Below are 20,687 nucleotides of genomic sequence, written 5' to 3' on the forward strand. Positions count from 1 at the left end.
CTATCATGGTCTACAACATTTATGAGTTCTCTGAGCTTTGCAATAGAGTTATTTCTTCCATATGTATACTTCATTTGTTTTGAAATACGTACATTTCTTTGTTTTGCAGAGCATCAGCTGTTCCCTCTTTCCCACTTGTTCCCTCCTTCCCTTCAGTGACATTGAGTTGCTTATTTCATTTTGGTCAATGTCCATTGCAGCTGATGGATCCAGCTGTTGTATGTTTTTCCCTGATTCCCTCTAGTTCTGTGTCGTCTTCCTGGTTTCACTTCAGTATGCACATTTGATCAGCAGAATGGGGTTATTTAGTAGTGATTCAATCAGATGAGTGGAAGTCCTTGGTTTCTTAAGTGTTGTTAATTTTGTCATATCACCTTACATTTTGGATTTAAAATCCACTTATCACGGAGGCCATGTGCTGTTTGTCTCTTTGCTTTTGGCTTACCTCACTCAACATGATTTCTTGTAGCTTGATTGATTTCCCTGCTAATGTCATTATTTTGTCCTTTCTAATGACTGGAAAATATTCCGTTGTGTATAGTTACCACAGTTTTTGGATCCATTCATCTCTGGTGGGACATATGGGTTGTTTTCATATCCTGGCTACTGTGAACAGTGCTGCGATAAACATGGAGGTGCATGTGTCCTTGAATATTGGTACCTGTTGTTGAGGATAGATGCCTAGAAGTGGTATGAGTGGGCCATAAGGAGCGTCAATATTTAGCTTTCTGAGGACTCACCAGAGTGCTTTCTAAAGTGGTTGTGTAAGTGTACATTCACACACACACACACACACACACACACACACAGAACGTTTTCTTGATCCATTCTTCTACTGAGGGGCATCGGGGTTGGTTCCATATCTTAGCTATGGCAAATAATGCTACAGTAAACACTGCTGTGGTGGTTGTTTTAGTATGGACTTGTTTGTGATCATTTGGATGAATGCCCAAAAGTGGGATTGCTGTGTAATAGGGGAGCTCTACGTGGAGTCTTTTGAGGAACCTCCAAACTACTTTCCAAAGTGGATGAACAAGTGTACACTCACACCAAGAATGCAATAGGCTTCCCTTCTGGCCACATCCCTTCTAGCATCTGTTGTTTTAAAAATATGGAACGATTCACTAAGTTGCGTGTCATCCTTGTGCAGGGACCATGCTAATCTTCTCTATATGTTCCAATTTTAGTGTATGTGCAGCCAAATTGAGCACAGAACATTTTTTTATATGTAAAGTGTAATTGATTTTCCTAAACTAGACAATTCAACACAAATAAGTTAAAAAGAATTGTGAAATTTCAGAACCATGTATTTCTTACATAAGCACACATTTAAGAATAAAGTCAAGATTGACATGCCAAAAACAAAATAATTCCAGATATTTGTTGTTCATGAGATGTGTAGGAAGAGGAATTCAATTATTCTACACAAGGCACCTGTCATAATGATCATTGCAGCAAATGTTAAGGTTTGTTAAAAGTTTTAATGTTTTAAATATGTTTCATTTTTGGATTTGCTTAGATATGGCAAAATCAAGACTGTTTGCAGGTCATAAAATTTTTCGATAAAGTATATAATTTTTCTGGTAGCATGTACTAGTAAGTATGTACATTTCATAGTTTATAGAAACTTTACTAATGAGAAGTTGCAAAGACTGTGTAAAGAAGCAGAGTGAAGAGGTAAAATTTTAAGTACACAGTTTCTGTTAAAACTTTAGGGCTCCCTTACGTTATATGTTTGTGATGAACAAATAATGATATAAGACACATACAAATGGTGAGATGAACTATAAATAGTAATCTTAGTGGGTAAATTTAAAAGCTACTCATAGCTTTATCCAGTTTTAAATGTACAAGAATATGAGAAAATAGTAAAATCTACTGTGTGCACTTCAAATACTGAAAACCCTGGTAATTGTTTTCTTTTTTATTTTAGTAATCATTAATATATAATTATTGTTTTCTTTATTTATAGCATTTTTTCCTTGTTGTAATATAATACAAATTTTTGTGAGTAGTGATTAAGAGGTACTTTGAGAATATTATTGGGATGGCCATACCATATTTCATAGGTGCATGTGAATGTACAAAGAGCAAAACTAAAAACAAAATATTGATTAAAAATTTTATCAAGTAGAGTCTGAATCAGGAGTGTTGATAAATGTCCACACCTAAATCTTAACCCTAAGCTGAAGTAGTGTTATTACAGAATTGAGGCTACAAAATTGTTTTGTTTTGTTATGTTTTGTTTTTTTTTTTTTGCTTTGGTTTTGTTGGTTGTGGGGTTTGAACTCTGGGTTTTGGGTACTGTCCCTCAGCTCTTCAGCTCAAGGCTAGCGCTATCACTTGATCCACAACACCACTTTCACATTTTTCTGCTTATGTCGTGTTGAGGAATGAAATCCAGGACCTCATGCATGCAAGGCAAGCACTCTACCACTGAGCCACCTTCACAGCACCTGAGAAACTGTGATTTAAAAAATCATCTGAACAATATTTGCTTTCTGCTTTGGATTATATAATGAAATATGTGAACACATTTTTATATTTTTACAATTGTCATACTTCTAAATTTATACTAACTGCAGCCAATTTATCCTTTTCAAAGTCAAGAAATATTTCTGAGTTTGCTTCTGTGAAGAATGTTTTTGCATTTATAATTTCTCCTGTGTCATTTTTATTTTTTATCAAAATCATTTTATATTTTATGTTGATGAGTTATAATACATCAAATACCTTCAAATGTATATGTAGAGTCTCAAGATAGCAATATGAATATTCTCGTAAACCTCTTGTTTATCTGTTACTCATTATAAGTATTATGATATTTTTCTCTCTCTTTCACTCTCTCTCATTTCCGCTCTTTCTCTTTCATGCTCCTTGTCTGCTACTTAGAATTCCTGCTGGTCTACTATTATCCTTCATGGTCTACTGGTTTTGTGGGAACACGATAGGGACCATCAGTTACCCTTGCATTCTTTAAGAGTTATAATAGTGACGTGAAATTATTCTTTGCCATTCTAAATGGCAAAACAACAGATCTAGGCATTCCTTTTCACTTTTAGTACTATTATAAATTTTATCTCATACAAATCATTGAGACTGATAAGATACTTTTAGCCTGAGTCCTAAAAATTCTTTTTCTTTTACAAACAACCTTTTTCTTTTATTATCAGTAAGTAACAAAAACAACGCTATCCTATGGAACGTAGCCTGAAGTTGTTCACAGGGATGAAAAACAAGGTAATGGGGGAAGTGAGTACAAAGGATACCCCTCATATAGCACAGATACTTAGAGCAGTTTATCATGTACACTTTGTGATAAGGACAATGCGCTGGGAATTCTAGATTAAATCAATGAACACCTGATATATATGAACATATATTTATGTTTGTATATTTATTTATATATGCATATATGTGTATATCGGCCCATATATATAAACATGAATGTTACTATACACACAAATACACACATACGTACACACATGTACACATGCACAAATGGAAAAAGACACATATAAAGCAAACACAAGTTTTACTAGTTGTTCAATATGCCTTAGACAGACTGCTTGGAAATAAATGTGTTGAAGATGTATTTGTCTCTAAGAGTTCTTTTACCACTCCTCTTATCTCTTCCAACTTGTAGGTTTAGAGATATTCGACTTGAAAAATGCAGTACAAGTGATAGCAAGTCACTCAGAAATCTCAAGTATAGGTCATATGATGTCTCCCTGCTCCCCATGGAATGCTTGCTCTTGTAGACACTCTCAACAGCCAAATTAGTAGGACAATATCCTTGTTAAGAATAAAGTTATAAGGCTTTAAATGGCATCCTTCCGTGGGCTCTTTTCCAACAGCCAGCATCAATTCCTAAGCAGATGAGTGACTCCTCAGAAGACGAGCACAGGTCAAAATTTAACCAAACCATATGAAATGTCTAAAGTGAGAAATGCTGACTGAGGTTGTGCCGATGTCCTGGCAACGAAAATAAGAAAAATGAAAGTTTTTTAGGTATTAAAATTTTAGAATAATTTGTAACCTGTCAATAAATGTGTAGAACACAATTATACTAACTCACAAAAGATGATGTGCATTTCATTTATGTGCTTTTGGACTTGGAAAGTGTTTTTAAGTGTGTCTACACAAGTAGAATCAGCATGAAACAAGCCAGCATTTCTTCATTTAAGACACAAGGAAAGGATACAGGTTGTCCCATTGTAACAATGAGATTTGCAAGATAATATTAGAGGGGGATGTATGGAGGTGTTGGGGATGTGTGAAGGTAAGGAATAGTAGGGGAAAAACAAAGGAGGTTGTAACAATGCTCAATAAAAAATGTACTCATTACTTTACTTATGTAACTATAACCTCTGTGTACAGTATCTTTACAATAAAATATATATTAAAAATGCACAAGGAAAACTTACTTATAGCAAGTTGTATTTGTCACTCAATATAAGTAAGGTATTGGTTTTAGGAGCACAGGCATATTAAAATTTTGCAAACTCAAATTCTCTACATAAACACAGTTTATTATTTTCATTAGAATCTGCCCACAACCTAGTGCAGTGTAATTTCTGTGAAAAATTTTACTACATTCTATGTTTGTAATGGAAAATAAAATATTTTCACTATCAACAGATACAAATTTATCTTAGATAATTTTTGTCTGCATTTTGTGGATGGAATTGTGAGAGCTAATTTGAAAAGCACAAATTTAATCACCAAGAGCCGTCTTCAAGATGTAACAAAGATCTAATACAGCATCATTGAATGGTATGGGACTCTAAGGAGAAGTACTTGAATTGAAACATTATCAGAAAGTGTAAGCACACAAAGACTATTTAGAAATGCAGCTGCTAGATTTCTCATGGAGAGCTTTTATAACATTTTGTGAAACAAAAGTCAGAACCTCATGGAAGTGTAGACAATTTTCCTTCACCTTTCTGTTAATCTTGGTCATTATCAATCATAATATAGCTAATCTAGAATAATCTATAATAAGAAAATGCTTATGAGAAGTGGGGGAAGACGGTGGAGAAGAAGCTGGAGGCTAAACAATCTCTTGCATGGAAAGCTGTTTTAGTGTCCCAGTGAGTGAACAGTACTAGGCTAGAGTATCACACCCAGTGTGCCATCACAGTACAGAGTTTTGCTAGAGAGGGAAAATCCAGGGAAGGAGACAGATCAGGGCAGTTGCTGTAGCCATGGCTGAGGCAGCTTTGGTGGTGGCCATAGCCAACCCGCCATATCTACAACAGAGAGGGTCCAGGACAAAGGCAGCAGACACATTGGATGAGCAGATTCAACTCAACAACAGCAACAACTTAAAAGGAGCAAATGAATTAAACCATCTTAACAGGCCCATATCAAGCATTGAAATAGAAAAAGCAGTAAGAGACCTCATGTCTAAGAAAAGCCCAGGACCACATGGATTTACAGCAGAATTCTACAAGGTTTTCAAAGCAGAGCTCATACAAATACTCCTCCAACTCTTCAATGAAATTGAAAGAGAAATCTCAGGACCAAACTAATTCTATGAAGCCATCAAAACTCTCATCTCAAAACCATGCAGGAACTCATCAAAGAAAGAGAATTATACACCCATTACATTGATGAACATTGATGCCAAACTTCTCAACAAAATTTTGGCCAAACAATTCAACAATTCATCCAAAACATTACATACCATGATAAAACAGGATTCAGTTCAGGGATCCAAAGATGGTTCAATATACACAAATCAATTAAATAACACCACTTTATGATGAAGTTTCTGGATAAACTAGGAATCCAGGGAACATTCCTCAATAAAATAAAGGCTGTATATGACAAACCTGCTGCCAGCATTGTACTTAATTGTCAAAAAGTAAAGACATTTCCTCCAAACTCAGGAACGAGACAAGGATGTCCACTCTCTCCACTTCTCTTCAATTTACTATTAGCATGCCTAGCTACAGCAATAAGAAAAGATGAAAACTGAAAAGGGATCCAAACAGGGAAAGATGAAGTAAGACACTCCTTCTTGCAGATGACATGATCTTGTATTTAAAGAATCCCATGGATTCCACTCCCCAATTACTCATGCTGATTCAAAACTATGGCAATGTATCAGGGTATAAAATTAACCCTCAAAAATCAGTGGCTTTTCTGTATGCCAACAATAAGAAAAGCGTGGCTGCAATCAGAAAAGCAACTCCATTCTTAATAACCCCACATAAAATAGAATACCATTGAATTAACTTAACCAAAGAAGTAAAGGATTTCCATGATGAAAACTTTGAAAACCTGAAAAAGGAAATCAAAACAGAACTTAGAAAGTGAAAAAACTCCCTTGATCCTGGATTGGAAGGATTAACATCGTGAAAATGGCAATACTTCCCAAGGCTATCTACAAATTCAATGCAATACCTATCAATATTTCAATCTCATTCTTCAAGGAAATAGAAGAGGCAATCCAAAAAGTCATATGGAATGATAAAAGGCAATGAATAGCATAAGCAATCCTTAACAGAAAGAACAGTGCTGGAGTAATATCAATACCAAATTTCAAACTCTACTACAAAGCCTTAGCAAACAAAACAGCTTGTACTGGCACAAGAACAGACCTCAGGACCAATGGAATAGAATTGAAAACCCAGAAATGAGCCTACAGACCAATAGATACTTAATCTTTGATAAAGGAGATAAAAAATAGAATGGAAGAAAGACAGCCTCTTCAGTAAAAGTGCTGGCAAAATTGGTTAATCACTCATAGAAAACTAAAGCTATATCCTTATATATCATCCTGTACCAAATCAACTCCAAATGTATCAAAGACCTCGGAGTCAAAGCAGACACCCTGAAAACATTACAGGATGGAGTAGGACATACCGTAGGTCTCCTGTATAGAGGCGGAAATTTTCTTAATAGAGACCCAGAAGCACAACAAATCAAAGAAATGTTGGGTAAATGGGATTGTAAGAAATTGCAGAGTTTCTGCATGGCAAAGGACATAGCTAGCAAGATCAATAGAAAGCCCATTGATTGGGAGAAGATCTTCGCTAACCATACAATAGAGAAGGGTCTCATATAAAATATATGTTGAACACAAAACATTAAATCCCCCAACAACAAATCCTAAAAGAAACAACTGCCCAATAAATAAGTGGACTAAAGACTTCAAGAGAAACTTCTCTGAAAAGGAAAGAAGGAAGGCCAACAGACACATGAAGAATTGCTCAACCTCCCAAGCCATAAAAGAAAAGCAAATCAAAACAACATTGAGATACCACCTCAAGCCATTTAGAATGGCTATAATAGAGAAGTCTATTAACAACAGATCCTTGAGGGGATGTGGCCAGAAGGGAACCTTACTCCATTGTTGGTCGAGTGAAACTTGTTCAACCACTTTGGAGTAGTATGGAGGTTGCTCAAAAGATTCCACCTAGAACTTCCCTATGACCCACCAATCTACCTTTTGGGCATTTACCCAAATGATCACAAACAAGACCATACTAATGCTACCAACACAACTATATTTATTGCAACATTATTTACCATAGCTAAGATATGGAATCAACCCAGAAGCCCCTCAGTAGATGGATGGATCAAGAAAATGTGGTATTTAACCAAGTCCTAATCTTAGAGAGGGAAATGGTTTGGATAGAATGATAGGAGAGAGATTACAAAAAAAAGAACAAGAAAAAATGGAAAAACCAAAATTTAAATTTAAGTAGTGAAACACTTAAAAAATATGTAAGTTTAAACAAATTATATTGAGAGAAGAAAAGGATAAGATGAGAAGAAGGGATGGATTGAAAGGAGAAATGAAAACTAAAAAATAAAAATTCTTAAAATTAGTTACTTGAAAATTATATACATATAAAGAGATAATACTGCTATTAAAAATTTAAGCCTAAGAGGTTGTGAATTGAGTAATAAATTTCTGGATTAAATGTGTACACAATGGGGTATAAGGTCTAATAATCAACGACAGGTTATATAACTGGGAATGAGCCAAACAGCAATTTTGTCACGCAAAAAAAGAAAAAGAAAAAAAATGAAAAGAATACGTAAAAAGGACCAAAAATTCAGAGGAGATAAAAAACGCGCGTGCGTGTGCGTGCGCGCGCGCGCGCGCACACACACACACACACACACACACGTATACACCTAAAATAAACATTATGGGAGGAAAATAAGATTAATAGAAAACAATTTTAAAAATTAAAAATTTTTTAAGTGGTTCAAATAAGAGTTATTTGATTGCAACAATGAGATGTACAATTCACTATGTAGAAAAACGAAATTAACAACTTTGGTGGGGTGGTGGGGGAGGATCGGGTGTGGGGAGGGGAGAAATATGGGAAGGGATGGGAAGGGGAAACAACAAGGAGGCAAAAATGCTTGATAAGAAATATACTCGTTACCTTGCCCATGTAGTTGTAACTCCTCTGTACTGTATTCTCACAATAAAAAATAAAATTAAATTTAAAAAAGAGTTCTTTGATTTTTTGGGGGCGGGGGAATGAGGGCAATGGGATGATTGTGTATCTCCCATGTCCATAACCAGTCTCTTGGTGGAGTCTCTGGTCTGCTTGTGGTGTTTGGTTTTCCTGTGGCTTGATTGTTTTCTTAAGTCAGTTTGTTTGAGCAGGCAGAAAAATGTTTTGCCTATCCCATTGTCTTGTGATCCTCCTCCCAGGCTAGTTCAGTGGGAGGTAGATTTGCTTTGAATATCCCAAAAGAGGGAGATGGGAGTTTCCTCTAGTTTGGAGATGCTGTGATGAGACTAGGTTATGGGTAGAGTTGAGGCCTTTCAGCAATCAGTAGCTTTTCCTTGTTGGGCTAGCTCCTGAGACTCTCAGAGAGCCCAGCTTGGAGCCATTCTCAGGGTTTATGTTTACTGAGTTTTGTTTGTCTAGGCTGCTGTAGGGAGGGCAGCCTCTGGCTATGTTTACCCAGTGATGAAAGTCACTCTTCAGGGGGGAGATTTTTCTCTTTCTGGGTTGGTTGACTTTCCCCTGGGTGGAGCTGAGCCTGGCAGGTCAGGGCAGGTTCCTGTGACCTGCTAAATGACTCTTTTTTTTCTTCCAAGGCCTGAGTTGGAGCTAGTTGCTCAGCTGGGCCTTTGTTAGTATCAAAGACAGAGATCTCCAGTGGTAGGGGACATCTTTCCCTCCTCTGCTTCCTAAGAAGGAATGAGGAGATCAGGGTTCTACTCATGCCAGAGTCTTGTTCCTGGCAGTTTCTGGTCTTTGATCTGCAGGATGAAGATATCTGCTCCTTGTCAGTTCTTGCTTGTGTTGGGTAGAATCCGCTTGCCTGCCACATCTGGCACTTTTGTCCCAGATTCTCTCTGTAGTTATGGCTGCTAAGAGTGTCTCTGCTACCAACTCTGCCACTGCAGCCATAGCTAGCTGCATGTGTTCAGATCTGTTTCCTTGCTTGGATTTTCCCTCTCTGTCCAAACTCTCTGTATTGAGATGACACACTTGGTGTGACTCTGTAGCCTAAGACTGTTCACTGGAATACTAAAATGCTTTCTATGGGAGAGCTTGTTTAGCCTTCAGCTTCTCCTCTCCCATCTTCCCCCAAATCTCATGAATTTTTAATGAGTGTTTTTTTTTTAGGGAAAAATTTCATTTGTGTTTATATTTTGTGTTGGCATAAAATGAGCCTACTATTGTCTTAATTTAATAAAATAGAATTCTCTGGCTGGGCACCAGAGGCTCATGCTTGTAATCCCAGCTACTCAGGAGGCTGAGATATGAGGATCTCAGTTCAAAGACAGCCCGGGTAGGAAAGTCTGTGAGACTCGTATCTACAATAAGCCACTAGAAAATCAGAAATGGCACTGTGGCTCAAGCAGTAGAGTATTCACTTTGAGCTGAAGTGTGTAGGACCATCGCCGAGGCAGAGAGTTCAAGCCCCACGACCAACCAATTAAACAAAACAAAACAACAACAACAACAACAAAAACTCTCTGATTCTATGACAGCATAAATTTTGTGGGGAATGGTTAAGACAAGGTTGTCATTCTAAAATATATATATATATATATCACCCCCCAAATAAAGGAACAATAGGAAATAGATAGCAGGAAACTTATAAATCTTAATGGACTAACAGTCTGTCAGTTTGTTTTAAGTTTTTATCAAAAATGAAAGTAACACTGGATAATATTTTATTAAGACATTTAAATTTCTTTGACCTTGACATTTCAGATTCAGTTTAAAAAGTAATTCAACAGGTGACAGTGTTTTCTCCTTACTTTTCCAAAGAAATGATTATTTCAACAGTATAGTGTATAGCACAATATAACCAGAAAGCATTTTTAAGGAAAAAAATTCCCATTCTTTTTTTGCTTGTCTGTATTTTAAGCTACATACCACATCTTACCCACCCTATTGTCTGTCTTCTCATTTGAAACATTTCAGTAAATGTGTCAGCCAGCAAAGTTTTACAAAATAGCATGCTTTCATTCATTGTGCTTTCCAAAATATATCTCACAAATGCCAACAACAAAACACAACTTGAAACATCTGTGGATTTTTCTATTTATGGTGCAAAGTAATCACTTTCCATAATCATTAGAACCAGCTCTTCACAGGCATTAAATGCTCTTTCACTTCCATGCTTTAGAACAGCATCATGTAACAATGGTGTACTTGTAAATTTGTTCACCATATCTGGTTTGTTTACAGCAAGGACTGTCTTCATGGAAGATGGTAATAGATGAGTTGTGCAATTATGTAGTTTAAAAGGGCTCTGAGTTGGGGATGAAGAATATCCATTTATGTGGCTAAATATTTAAATTAAATCCTATAATGTATACTCCTTCAATTTTCTGGCTAACATATTCTACAATCTTGGTATTTTTAAAAGAAATATTGTACGTTTTTTCCTTGGTGACAACGTAATTGGAAGACTTAAAATTTTCCTATACTATGGCCATCTGAAATGAGATGGATGTACTTAGGTTAACATAATGAAATGTTGGGACACAATGTTTGAACTTGGATGGAATTTGATTGGAATTGTGACAGGCTTTCATAGTATGAGAAGAAAAACAAAAGACCATACTAATACTTTTATCTGCCACATTGTTTTATTAGTTTATTCAAACACACACATATAAACAGATACACATTATGAAGACCCAGTCAGTCTGCAAGAAAATATTTTAATAGGAATTCCATAAAATATTTAGTCTGCTGAGATCTGATTAGAATTTTAAGAAATATCTAGTGGCTTCCACCCCTGGACAAGTTATTATCATTGGTGAAGATGTTGCCATTGGATTTTAGAATGCCCCAGGAAGATCTATGTGTTTAAGAGAAATGACATTCCAATTCCTCCCAGACTGTGGAGTTCTTCTGGAGATTAAGTTCTTCAGAGTGAAACACATGAGAAAATAGACTCTCATCTTCTTTCTTCTTTTATCTTTTAATCATTCTAGGTAAAAAACTTTTCTCTTTGACATACTCCCCTCCTTGACATTGTCTTGGCACTGGCCCCAAAAGCAATAAAACCAGCTGAACATACACTGAAACATTCAATCTTGTAAATCTGAGTAAGCCTTTCTGCTTAATAAATGGACAATATCAATTATTTTGGTAGGTTATAAAGCTAACCCAAAGTTCTAGTCTTTCTAAAAATGTAGAGTATATTAAAATATGCTTCATTATAAAATATCTAACTCCATGTTGTATATTGTGTTTTTTATTCTGTTGGTCCTAGCGCTTACAATCAGGACCTAATTGTAAAACTGTTTGCAATAAATAATCACATTACTTTTATGATTCCATAATTTAACTTGTTTAACTACATATTTATAGAATATTGTAGCTATGGAAAATCAATAAATATTGAATTTTGATATAGGATTACCTATCACTGTAAGTGTTGTCAAAATTTATCTAAACTGAAATGATTGTAGTTGATATCTTTCTCAAGATTCCACATGTTTATACTTTCAGCTGACCTTTTACAAAACTCATACCCCAAACATAATTTTTAGTTTGTTCATGCCATCATAGGAACATAAATATATGGCACAAATTGTTAATTAACTTTATCTGCTGTCATTAATGGAGTATACCTAATAGAATTAAGTATATACCCTCAGGGAAATAAGATACTTCCTTCTAAATCCAGACTTGCAGGCAGACAGAGAGACACCCACACCCACACACATACACACACACTCACACACACACACACATACTTACTACTCTGACTCAGGTTAGGTTCCAGAAATTGGGTATCAGACAATGATCTATTAATCAAACTTGCTTGTCCAGATATAAAATACATTCATAATTCCACACATACAAAAACACCAGATCATTCAAAATAATGAAAATATAAAACATAACCACCCCACTATGGGCCATCTACTCGCTGATTTCATTCATTTATGTCGATGCATTTTTCATATCATAATTAAAAGTCTTTTTGTATCTCTCTGATTAGCAGATAATATGTTAACATATGAGAGAAAATGTAGGTAAAATTACTTTTTGCATATGAGAGACATTTCTGAGGATAAAACATGCCTGATTTTCAGTTTGGTTGCCAAAATGGAACTATTAGACCTTTTGAATATTTAACTTTAAATCTGAACCTTCTAATTTCACTGGGATTTGAATTGTGTTACTTACAACATTAATGTAAAATAAAAGCATTACTAAATAGAAAGGAAATTATAAGTTTATCACACCTTAATCCCTGAATTGACTTTATTATAAAAACAATTACATTTATGTAACATCATAAGCATCCTGAAACAAAATATGAGTTATGGAAACAGAAGACTCCATTTTTTGTTCAGTGTATGTAATCGTTATTTATAGTTTGAGATGATTCTGTCTTCTTTACCTTATGCATGGTATATTACTTCTCGTCTTCAGGAAGGTGGGGGTGGGCACAGAGCTTTAGGGAAAGGGTGAAAAAATGAAGCAGTGGAGTTCCTTGAACATTGATGAAAGTGAACTATTTAACATATGGGTGGGGAAAGAAGGGAGGGAATGGGAAAATATGAGGGAACACAAGACATTTCATAAAAGGAAATGTACTCATTATCTGATTCATGTAATTGTAATCCCTCTATAAATCAACTTAATAACAGAGTAAATTTATTTTAAAAAGGCAAACAAAATATTGTTTCTTAGAATCATACGAGTATGTTTTGTTCACTGGTTTGAGCTGGTTGAGTCTATCTCTGAAAATAGCTAAATTTACATTCATTGGGCAAATTTTTGAGCTACTAGTAGTTAGAAGTCAATTATGATTGGATGTTTTTCTGAGACTCTAATTCATTTATTTCTTTAATCTAATTTGTATGATTTCTATTTACCAGTTTTTGAATTGGCTTGTTCTTGTTTTTCAAGGACCTAGTGGTACATTATTAGTGCTGATTTAAGATTGTTCTAATTTGTTGATGTACATAGTCAAAGCTATAAATTTTCCTGAGTATTGCTTGTGTTCTTGTGTCCAAGAGGAGGTAGTATTTTGTCTGTTCACTTCTACTTAATTCCATAAACGTTGGAACTTCCCTCCATATGTCTTCAGTGACTCACTGATGATTTAGCAATGTGTTATTCAGTCTCTGTGAGTTTCAGAATTTTTTGTGATGCCTTTTGATGTTGAGATCTAATTTGGTCTCATTGTGGTCTGACATGATACAAGGAGTAATTTCATTTTTATTTTTGAATTTTCATAGATTATCTTTGTGATCTAAGATATAATCTATTTTGGAGAACGTTCCATAAGCTGTTAAGTATAGCTTGTCAAACCAGGTATTTGGTTTTGATTTTTTGCTAGATTTTGAACTGGATGGCCTGTCCAGAGGTAAGAATGACGTGTTCAAGCGTTTGGATGTATGCATATTTTTAGGACAAGTAGTATTTGTCTGATGAATTTGAGAGATCTAGCATTCAGGGCATTGATATTTAGCATTGTTATATCCCCCTGATGGAGACTTTCCTTCATCAATATTTAATGTCCTTTTTAGTCTCTTTTTACTTTTATACCAATTTTAATTTAAAGCCAATGTTATCTAATTAATATAACTACTCTGGCCTGTTTATGAGGTCCATTTTTAATTTGTAAAGATGATGTACAGAAGGGATCCAATTACATAAGTCAAATGATGAGCGCATTTTTTTTTCAACAGTGTCACCTCTTCCCTCATATTCTCCGAGTTTTTCCCTTTCAACCTCCCTCCCCCATATGTTGTATAGTTCATTTACAAGGTAGTGTCTATTGAGTGGCACTACTACATTTGTTCACCCTTTGTCCCACCATTTCTGTGTTTCCCCTTGCACTTTACAAACTTGCATATAAGACCAAAGGTGCAGAAATTAAAACAAAAAAAAACAGCATCCAAATTCAGATGGAAAAAGCAAAATAATAAAAACCTCTCATTATCAATTCTTGGAGATCAATTTGATGAACATTATTTCCTATGATAATATTCATATAGCTATTGAGCCTTTGTGATCCTCTCCAAAGGGCATCCTCCTTTGATCTCACTGTATAAATGTTTAGAATCCCATGTAATTTATCATGTCCTAATGTAATGTTTTCTCTTTTAACATCCAACTGTGTTTTAGGTTGTAGAATTAAAGGCACATTCTAATACAACAAATGAGGGAAATCTGGCAACCTATATTTCTTTGAGTCTGATTTTCTTCACTTAATATAGGTTTTTTCCAAGTATTTCCATTTCTTTATGAATGGTATAATATTTTTTCTGGGTGAATAGAGTTGCATCATACTGAGGTTTCTTCATGGCAAAGAAAAAAGTTAGCAGGGTATATAGAAAGAGAACAGAATGGAAGAAGATTTTTACTAACTAAGCATTAGACAAGGGTTTACATAACTAACCCATATTTACAGATCAAATAAACCCTCAAATGAACAAGAGCCCAATTAATGTATGGGATAATGACTTAAGGAGAACTTCATAGAAGAAAAGTGACAATGACAAATAGACATATCTCTCTCCATGAAAGAAATGCAAATCCAAACAACACTGAGAATCTTCTCATCCTTATTACAATGCCATTATGAAAAAATGAACAATCGCAGATACTGATAGGGATGTGGTCCAAAGGAAACTCTATTATATTGGTGGAAATGTAATCTTATTCAATAGCTTTGGAAAACAGTATGGAGGTTGCTCACAAAAATGAATAGAAAGCTCCCTATGATACAGCAATTCCACTTATTGGCATTTATCCAATAGAGCAGAAACACGACCACACTGAAGCTTCCAGCACAATCATGTTCATTGTTGCATTATTTTCTGTAGCCAACATATGGAATCAGCCCAGATGCCTCTCACTGCAATAAGGGATCAAGAATTGTGTTCCTGTGTGTATATGAATTATATATATATATATATATATATATTTATATATATATAATTTTATTGATACCTATTTACAAGTATTTATGTATATATACATACATAATCAAATTTTATTCATCAATCATTAAGAATAATATTGCATCATTTTTTGGGGGGGATCCAGTCGTGGGGCCTGAGCTCTGGGGCCTGGGCGCTGCCCCTCAGCTCTTCAGCTCAAGGCTAGCGCTCTGCCACTTGAGCCACAGTGCCACTTCCGGCTTTTTTCTTTTTGCTTATGTGGTGCTGAGAAATTGAACTCAGGGCTTCATGCATGCGAGGCAAGCTCTCTACCACAATTTTGAGTATACAGAAATCATAGTTACTGGTCATGTATTTCTCAGGTTTGAGTATCAAGTCATTTCCGACAAAAATTGAATTTCATATATTTTATGTCAACAGTGATTTTTTAGAAATTGAATCAATCTTAATATGAGTTAACTAAAGCAAGATTTTCCATGACTTTTCCAATTATTCCTATAGACTTTAATATAATTTATTTTTGAATGGTAGGAAATTCATATTATACCTACTTTCTATAGAATAATTAAGAAATAAATGATTCTGATAGCATTCATTTTTCTTTCACTAGAAAGAATGAACCTCACTATAGACGACACAATACTTCAATGAAAATGCCATAAAATTATGAAAAGTTCGAGTGACTATAAGTTGAATGAAATAGTCATTTTTGCAGGTCACAAAATGAAATCTCTTGAAGCTTCTTTATCTGTTAAATAAACTGTATTTGCATTCAAAATATTTCATTCATCTCTCCAACAGTGGTATAACCAAAACAACTCCATGCCAAATAGCTTATCTGTTTAATTCAAGTAAATATTTAGGAACAGAAGTTATCACACTTGTATAGAAATATCTACCCACCATTCTAGAAATTAAATCTGAAATCATAAAGGATTGGGATTAATAATTAGCTTTCACTATGTTGCCATAAATAGGTTGTGAACCTTTTCTAGTGCGCACAGTTGTAGAGGTATGGTCCCTGAGAACTTGTGATCAAAGACGATGTCAAGATCAAAGTCTTTCCTCCTCTTCCTTCTTTTCCTTCTCTGTCTCCTTCTCCTTTTCCTTCTCCTTCTCCTTCTTCCCCTCCTCCTCTTTCTCTCTCTCCCACTCCTATTCCTCCTCTTCTCTACTTTCTGTCTTCCATGAATACACATACTCCATCACATGTTCCTGACATTGTGTTCTGTGCCACCACCAACCCAAAGCAATGAGGAAAAGAAACATAAACTAAACTGTATAAAATCAGATGCCAAGGTTAATCTTTCCCCCTTATTAATTAATTTTATAAAATATTTTGTCATATTAATAGGAGACTGACACTGCATGCTCTCATTTATTATAAGGGATAGGATTTACTGGAAAAAAATCTAACATCACCCTAATGAAATGATTTATTAAATCAATATTATATTAGGACAAATCTACTTTTAAATAACAGATATACTTCAACAAGAGGCAAAAAATTCACCTCTATGGTTTGCTATGAAAAGACAGCAGAATTCAATCTGTTCCTCATGGAAATTGACCTATAATTGGCAATATTGTCAATTTCGTAAATGATTTAAGAAGACTGAAGAACAAATTTCAACTCTAAATAAGAGATCAAATTTACTTTGTCCCTGTAAACAACCTTTGTATTCTATCTATGTTTGGTCCACAAAATGACTTGTATTCTATTTTAATCATATTCTTAATTGACTTTAAGTGGTTGCATGGGAGTATCTGATTGACCATGCAGTTTATGAATAGTGTTTAGTGAGTTATTTTGTTTTCTTTCTTCTCTTCTGAGGTTTGAACTCTGGGTCTGAGCGCTGTGCATGACCTCCATTCGATGAACACTAGAACTCTATCACTTGAGGCAAAGCAGTACTTTCAGATTTTTCTGACATTTAATTGGGGATAAGAATCTCACAGAGTTTCCTACCTGGGCTGGCTTAAACCTCAATCCTCAGCCTCCTGAGTATCTAGGATTACAGGCATCAGCCGTTAGTGCTATCTTAATACAATGCATCGTTTTCTTTTTGACCAGTCCTGGGGCTTGAACTCAGGGCCTTGGCAATGTCCAAGAACTTCTTTTCCTCACACTGGCACTTTACGACTTCTGTCACAGTGCCAATTCCAGCTTTATTTTGTTAATGTAGAAGTGAGGAATCAAACCCAGGGCTTCACAGTATTCCCCTAAGTCTACCACTAAGCCACATTCCCAGCTCAATACAAAGCTGGATGATCATTATCCCTCATTCTTTTCAGTCTTATCTCATTCCTCAATTTACATAATTTTGTAGAGTATTCATTGACTTGCAGTGTCATATACAGTCACTCAGAGGATATATCACAGATCATATTTTATTGAAAGTCTTATTCATCAACATATTAAACGTGTGCATTATAGAATTCTGTGACTTTAAATTCTAAATTATCACTCAGATTCATCCATTACTATTCTAAAATTTTTCTTGAGGTTAATGCAAATGCAATCTGTAATTCTTCGATAAAGTACAATGATTAATAGAATGTTAAAGAGTTGGACTATGAATATCACCTTCAGTTCTAGAACATTTTTTCATCACTACCCTCTCAAAGTACTCCAATATCTATTATTAGTCACTTCCTGTGATCATTTCAACCTACGCTCCACTTTACCAACCATTACTTCATATTCTACCACTACGGCTGTGTCCATTTTAAAAAGCTCATATAATTAGAAATTGAAGTTTATTTTATCCATTCCTCCCAAGTAAAATTAGTTTCCGAACCAAGTCCATATAAATTTTTCCCAGGGATATACCATATTGATTTGTGTGTGTGTGTATAATTCTATAATACCCTCAATGGGCATTTCAATATTTTATTATATGTTATTATAAAAGTTTTCTTTTTTGGGGGGGAGGGGTATGGTCGTGGGGCCTGAACTCTGGGCCTGGGCGCTGTCCCTCAGCTCTTCAGCTCAAGTCTAGCGCTCTACCACTTGAGCCACAGCTCCACTTCCAACTTTTTTCTTTTGCTTATGTGATGCTAAGGAATCGAACACAGGGCCTCATGAATGCAAGGCAAGCACTCTACAACTGAGCCACCTTCCCAGCCCTATAAAAGGTTTTCTTATGTATATAATTGTACATGTGTTTTGTTGGACATATGTTGAAATATATTTTGTATATGAAATTACGATTCAAAATGCTGGATCATAGAGGCAACTCTATGTGTAATATCTTAGATTGCCAGTATGTTTAACAAACTGACTATATCACTTTAACTGTCAAGCACCAATATATAAGGATTCCAATTTCTACATATTGGTTTTGCACTGCTATTCTATTGTTTTTTCTATTTCCACTAATCTCTATATGTATGCAATGTATAGGTCGGGTATGATTTTGACATATATTTTTTGGATTTTGGTATATTATTATAAAGTTATGTATTTGGATTTTTTTAAACATATTTAGGATAGTTAAAGCTTTTCATAGGCAGGATGGTTAAAGTTTTTCATAGACATTAATGTATTTCTTATTCAAGTCTCTTTAAATAAATGTATATGTATGCACACTATGTGCATATTCATATATTAATACTTATATGTGTTCATACACAAATACCTATATATGTATGCATTTATATGAATATACATATATATGTTTATTATTATTTTCATTTTTCTGTAAGTTAACATTTTACTTTATTTGCCAAACGTGTCCTTTATTGATTTTACTTTATTTTATTTTATTGTTAAAATGTTGTACAGAGGGGTTACAGTTACATGAGTAAGGCAATGAGCACATTGCCTGTTGATCATTATTACCTCTTTCCTTCCTTGTTGTTGTGCCACTAACCCTTCCCTCCCCCAGGTCCCACCTTCCTTTCTCCCCATTCTTTGCAGCATGAAGTGGTAAGGTTCATTTCCAATAAAGTCTTATTTGTATCTGTGTTGCAATGGGTCATCCTGTGTCCTTGTTTCAGCGTTTTGTAATTCCCTTTACCCTCCCCAGATTAGACATATATATACAAGATGCAGGGTATCAAAATCAAGTACAGTGACAACAGAGGATATTCAATAGGGGAAAGAACATACTAAGGAGGGCTGGGAAGGTGGCTCAGTGGTAGAGCACTTGCCTTGCATGCTCGAGGCCCTGGGTTCGATTCCTCAGTACCACGTAAGAAAAAAGCCAGAAGTGGCACTGTGGCTCAAGTGGTAGACTGCTAGCCTTGAGCTGAAGAGCTGAGGGACAGCGCTCAGGCCCAGAGTTCAGGCCCCACGAATGGACCCCCCCCCCCCAAAAAAAGAACATACTAAGGAAACAACAACAACAAAAATGAATAAAATGACATTGTACATTTACAACAGTAACAATAGAGACCGAACTCCCAAACATGTCCCTTATTACCAAGCTAGTTATTGCAATTCATGTCCTTATCATTTTTGGAACTTCACTAAAATGTTTTGTGGCCTTCCATGTGGACTTATATGTTCAATTTTTCCTAAATCTATCTATTCCTAAGATACCAGCCAGCTCTCTTCTGAAGCCAAAAAGCAGCCTTATACGGCTTGCTTCCAAATCACTTGTATTTTTTCTTTGTACTAAGAATACTGATTCAAGCCCAGTGCTGGTGGCACATTTTATAATTGTAGCTACTCAGGAAGCTGAAATGAGGATCGTGGTTCAAAGCCAGCCTGGGCAGGAAAAGTCCATGTGACTCTTATCTCCAATAAACCACCAGAAAACCAGAAGTGGCGCTATGGCTCAAGTGGTAGAGATCTAGCCTTGAGCTAAATTGATAAGTGACAGCGCCCATGTCCAGAGTTCAAGGCCCACCACCACCACCAGCAACAACAACAACATGGACCAAAGGGTTCTAAACATAATACCTTCCTTCTACAGCAAATCACACAACCTCCAAAATCCACATAATTGAATCATTTAAAGACAAATGATGAAGCAACGTCTTCATTTGTAGAAATACATACTTGCGACAAGGATGGAAAAGGCACTGAGACCCAAAGGAAGATTCCATAGATAAAGGAATGTGTCCCACACACTTCCAACTATAAATCTGGGAAAGTCAGTCATCTTTGTCATACTAATAAAAACCACAATAAAGCTAACTGTGGAATTCAAAAGGATTGCATGAGAACAAGTGTTCATTGTGACAGCACAGTAACTTCAGTTCAAATTATTATGTCTCTCTTTCCTTGTCTTTTCCCACCTCATTCTTGAATTCTGAAGGTGAGATTCTGGGGAGCCAGTTCCCTTTTGTCCAGTAATTA

General features: G+C 35.4%; 1 non-coding gene across 1 annotated transcript; it reads right to left on the reverse strand.

Annotated features, from left to right (window-relative positions):
* Positions 1-1,105: 1,105 nt before the first annotated feature.
* LOC122122057 lies at positions 1,106-1,211 on the reverse strand. The gene has a single exon (XR_006150094.1). It is a non-coding gene; the product is annotated as a U6 spliceosomal RNA (small nuclear RNA).
* Between the last annotated feature and the right edge of the window lie 19,476 nt (positions 1,212-20,687).

The sequence above is a fragment of the Dipodomys spectabilis genome, unplaced genomic scaffold (genome assembly GCF_019054845.1).
Source record: "Dipodomys spectabilis isolate Male_0828 unplaced genomic scaffold, ASM1905484v1 ptg000203l, whole genome shotgun sequence".
Lineage (NCBI taxonomy): Eukaryota > Metazoa > Chordata > Mammalia > Rodentia > Heteromyidae > Dipodomys > Dipodomys spectabilis.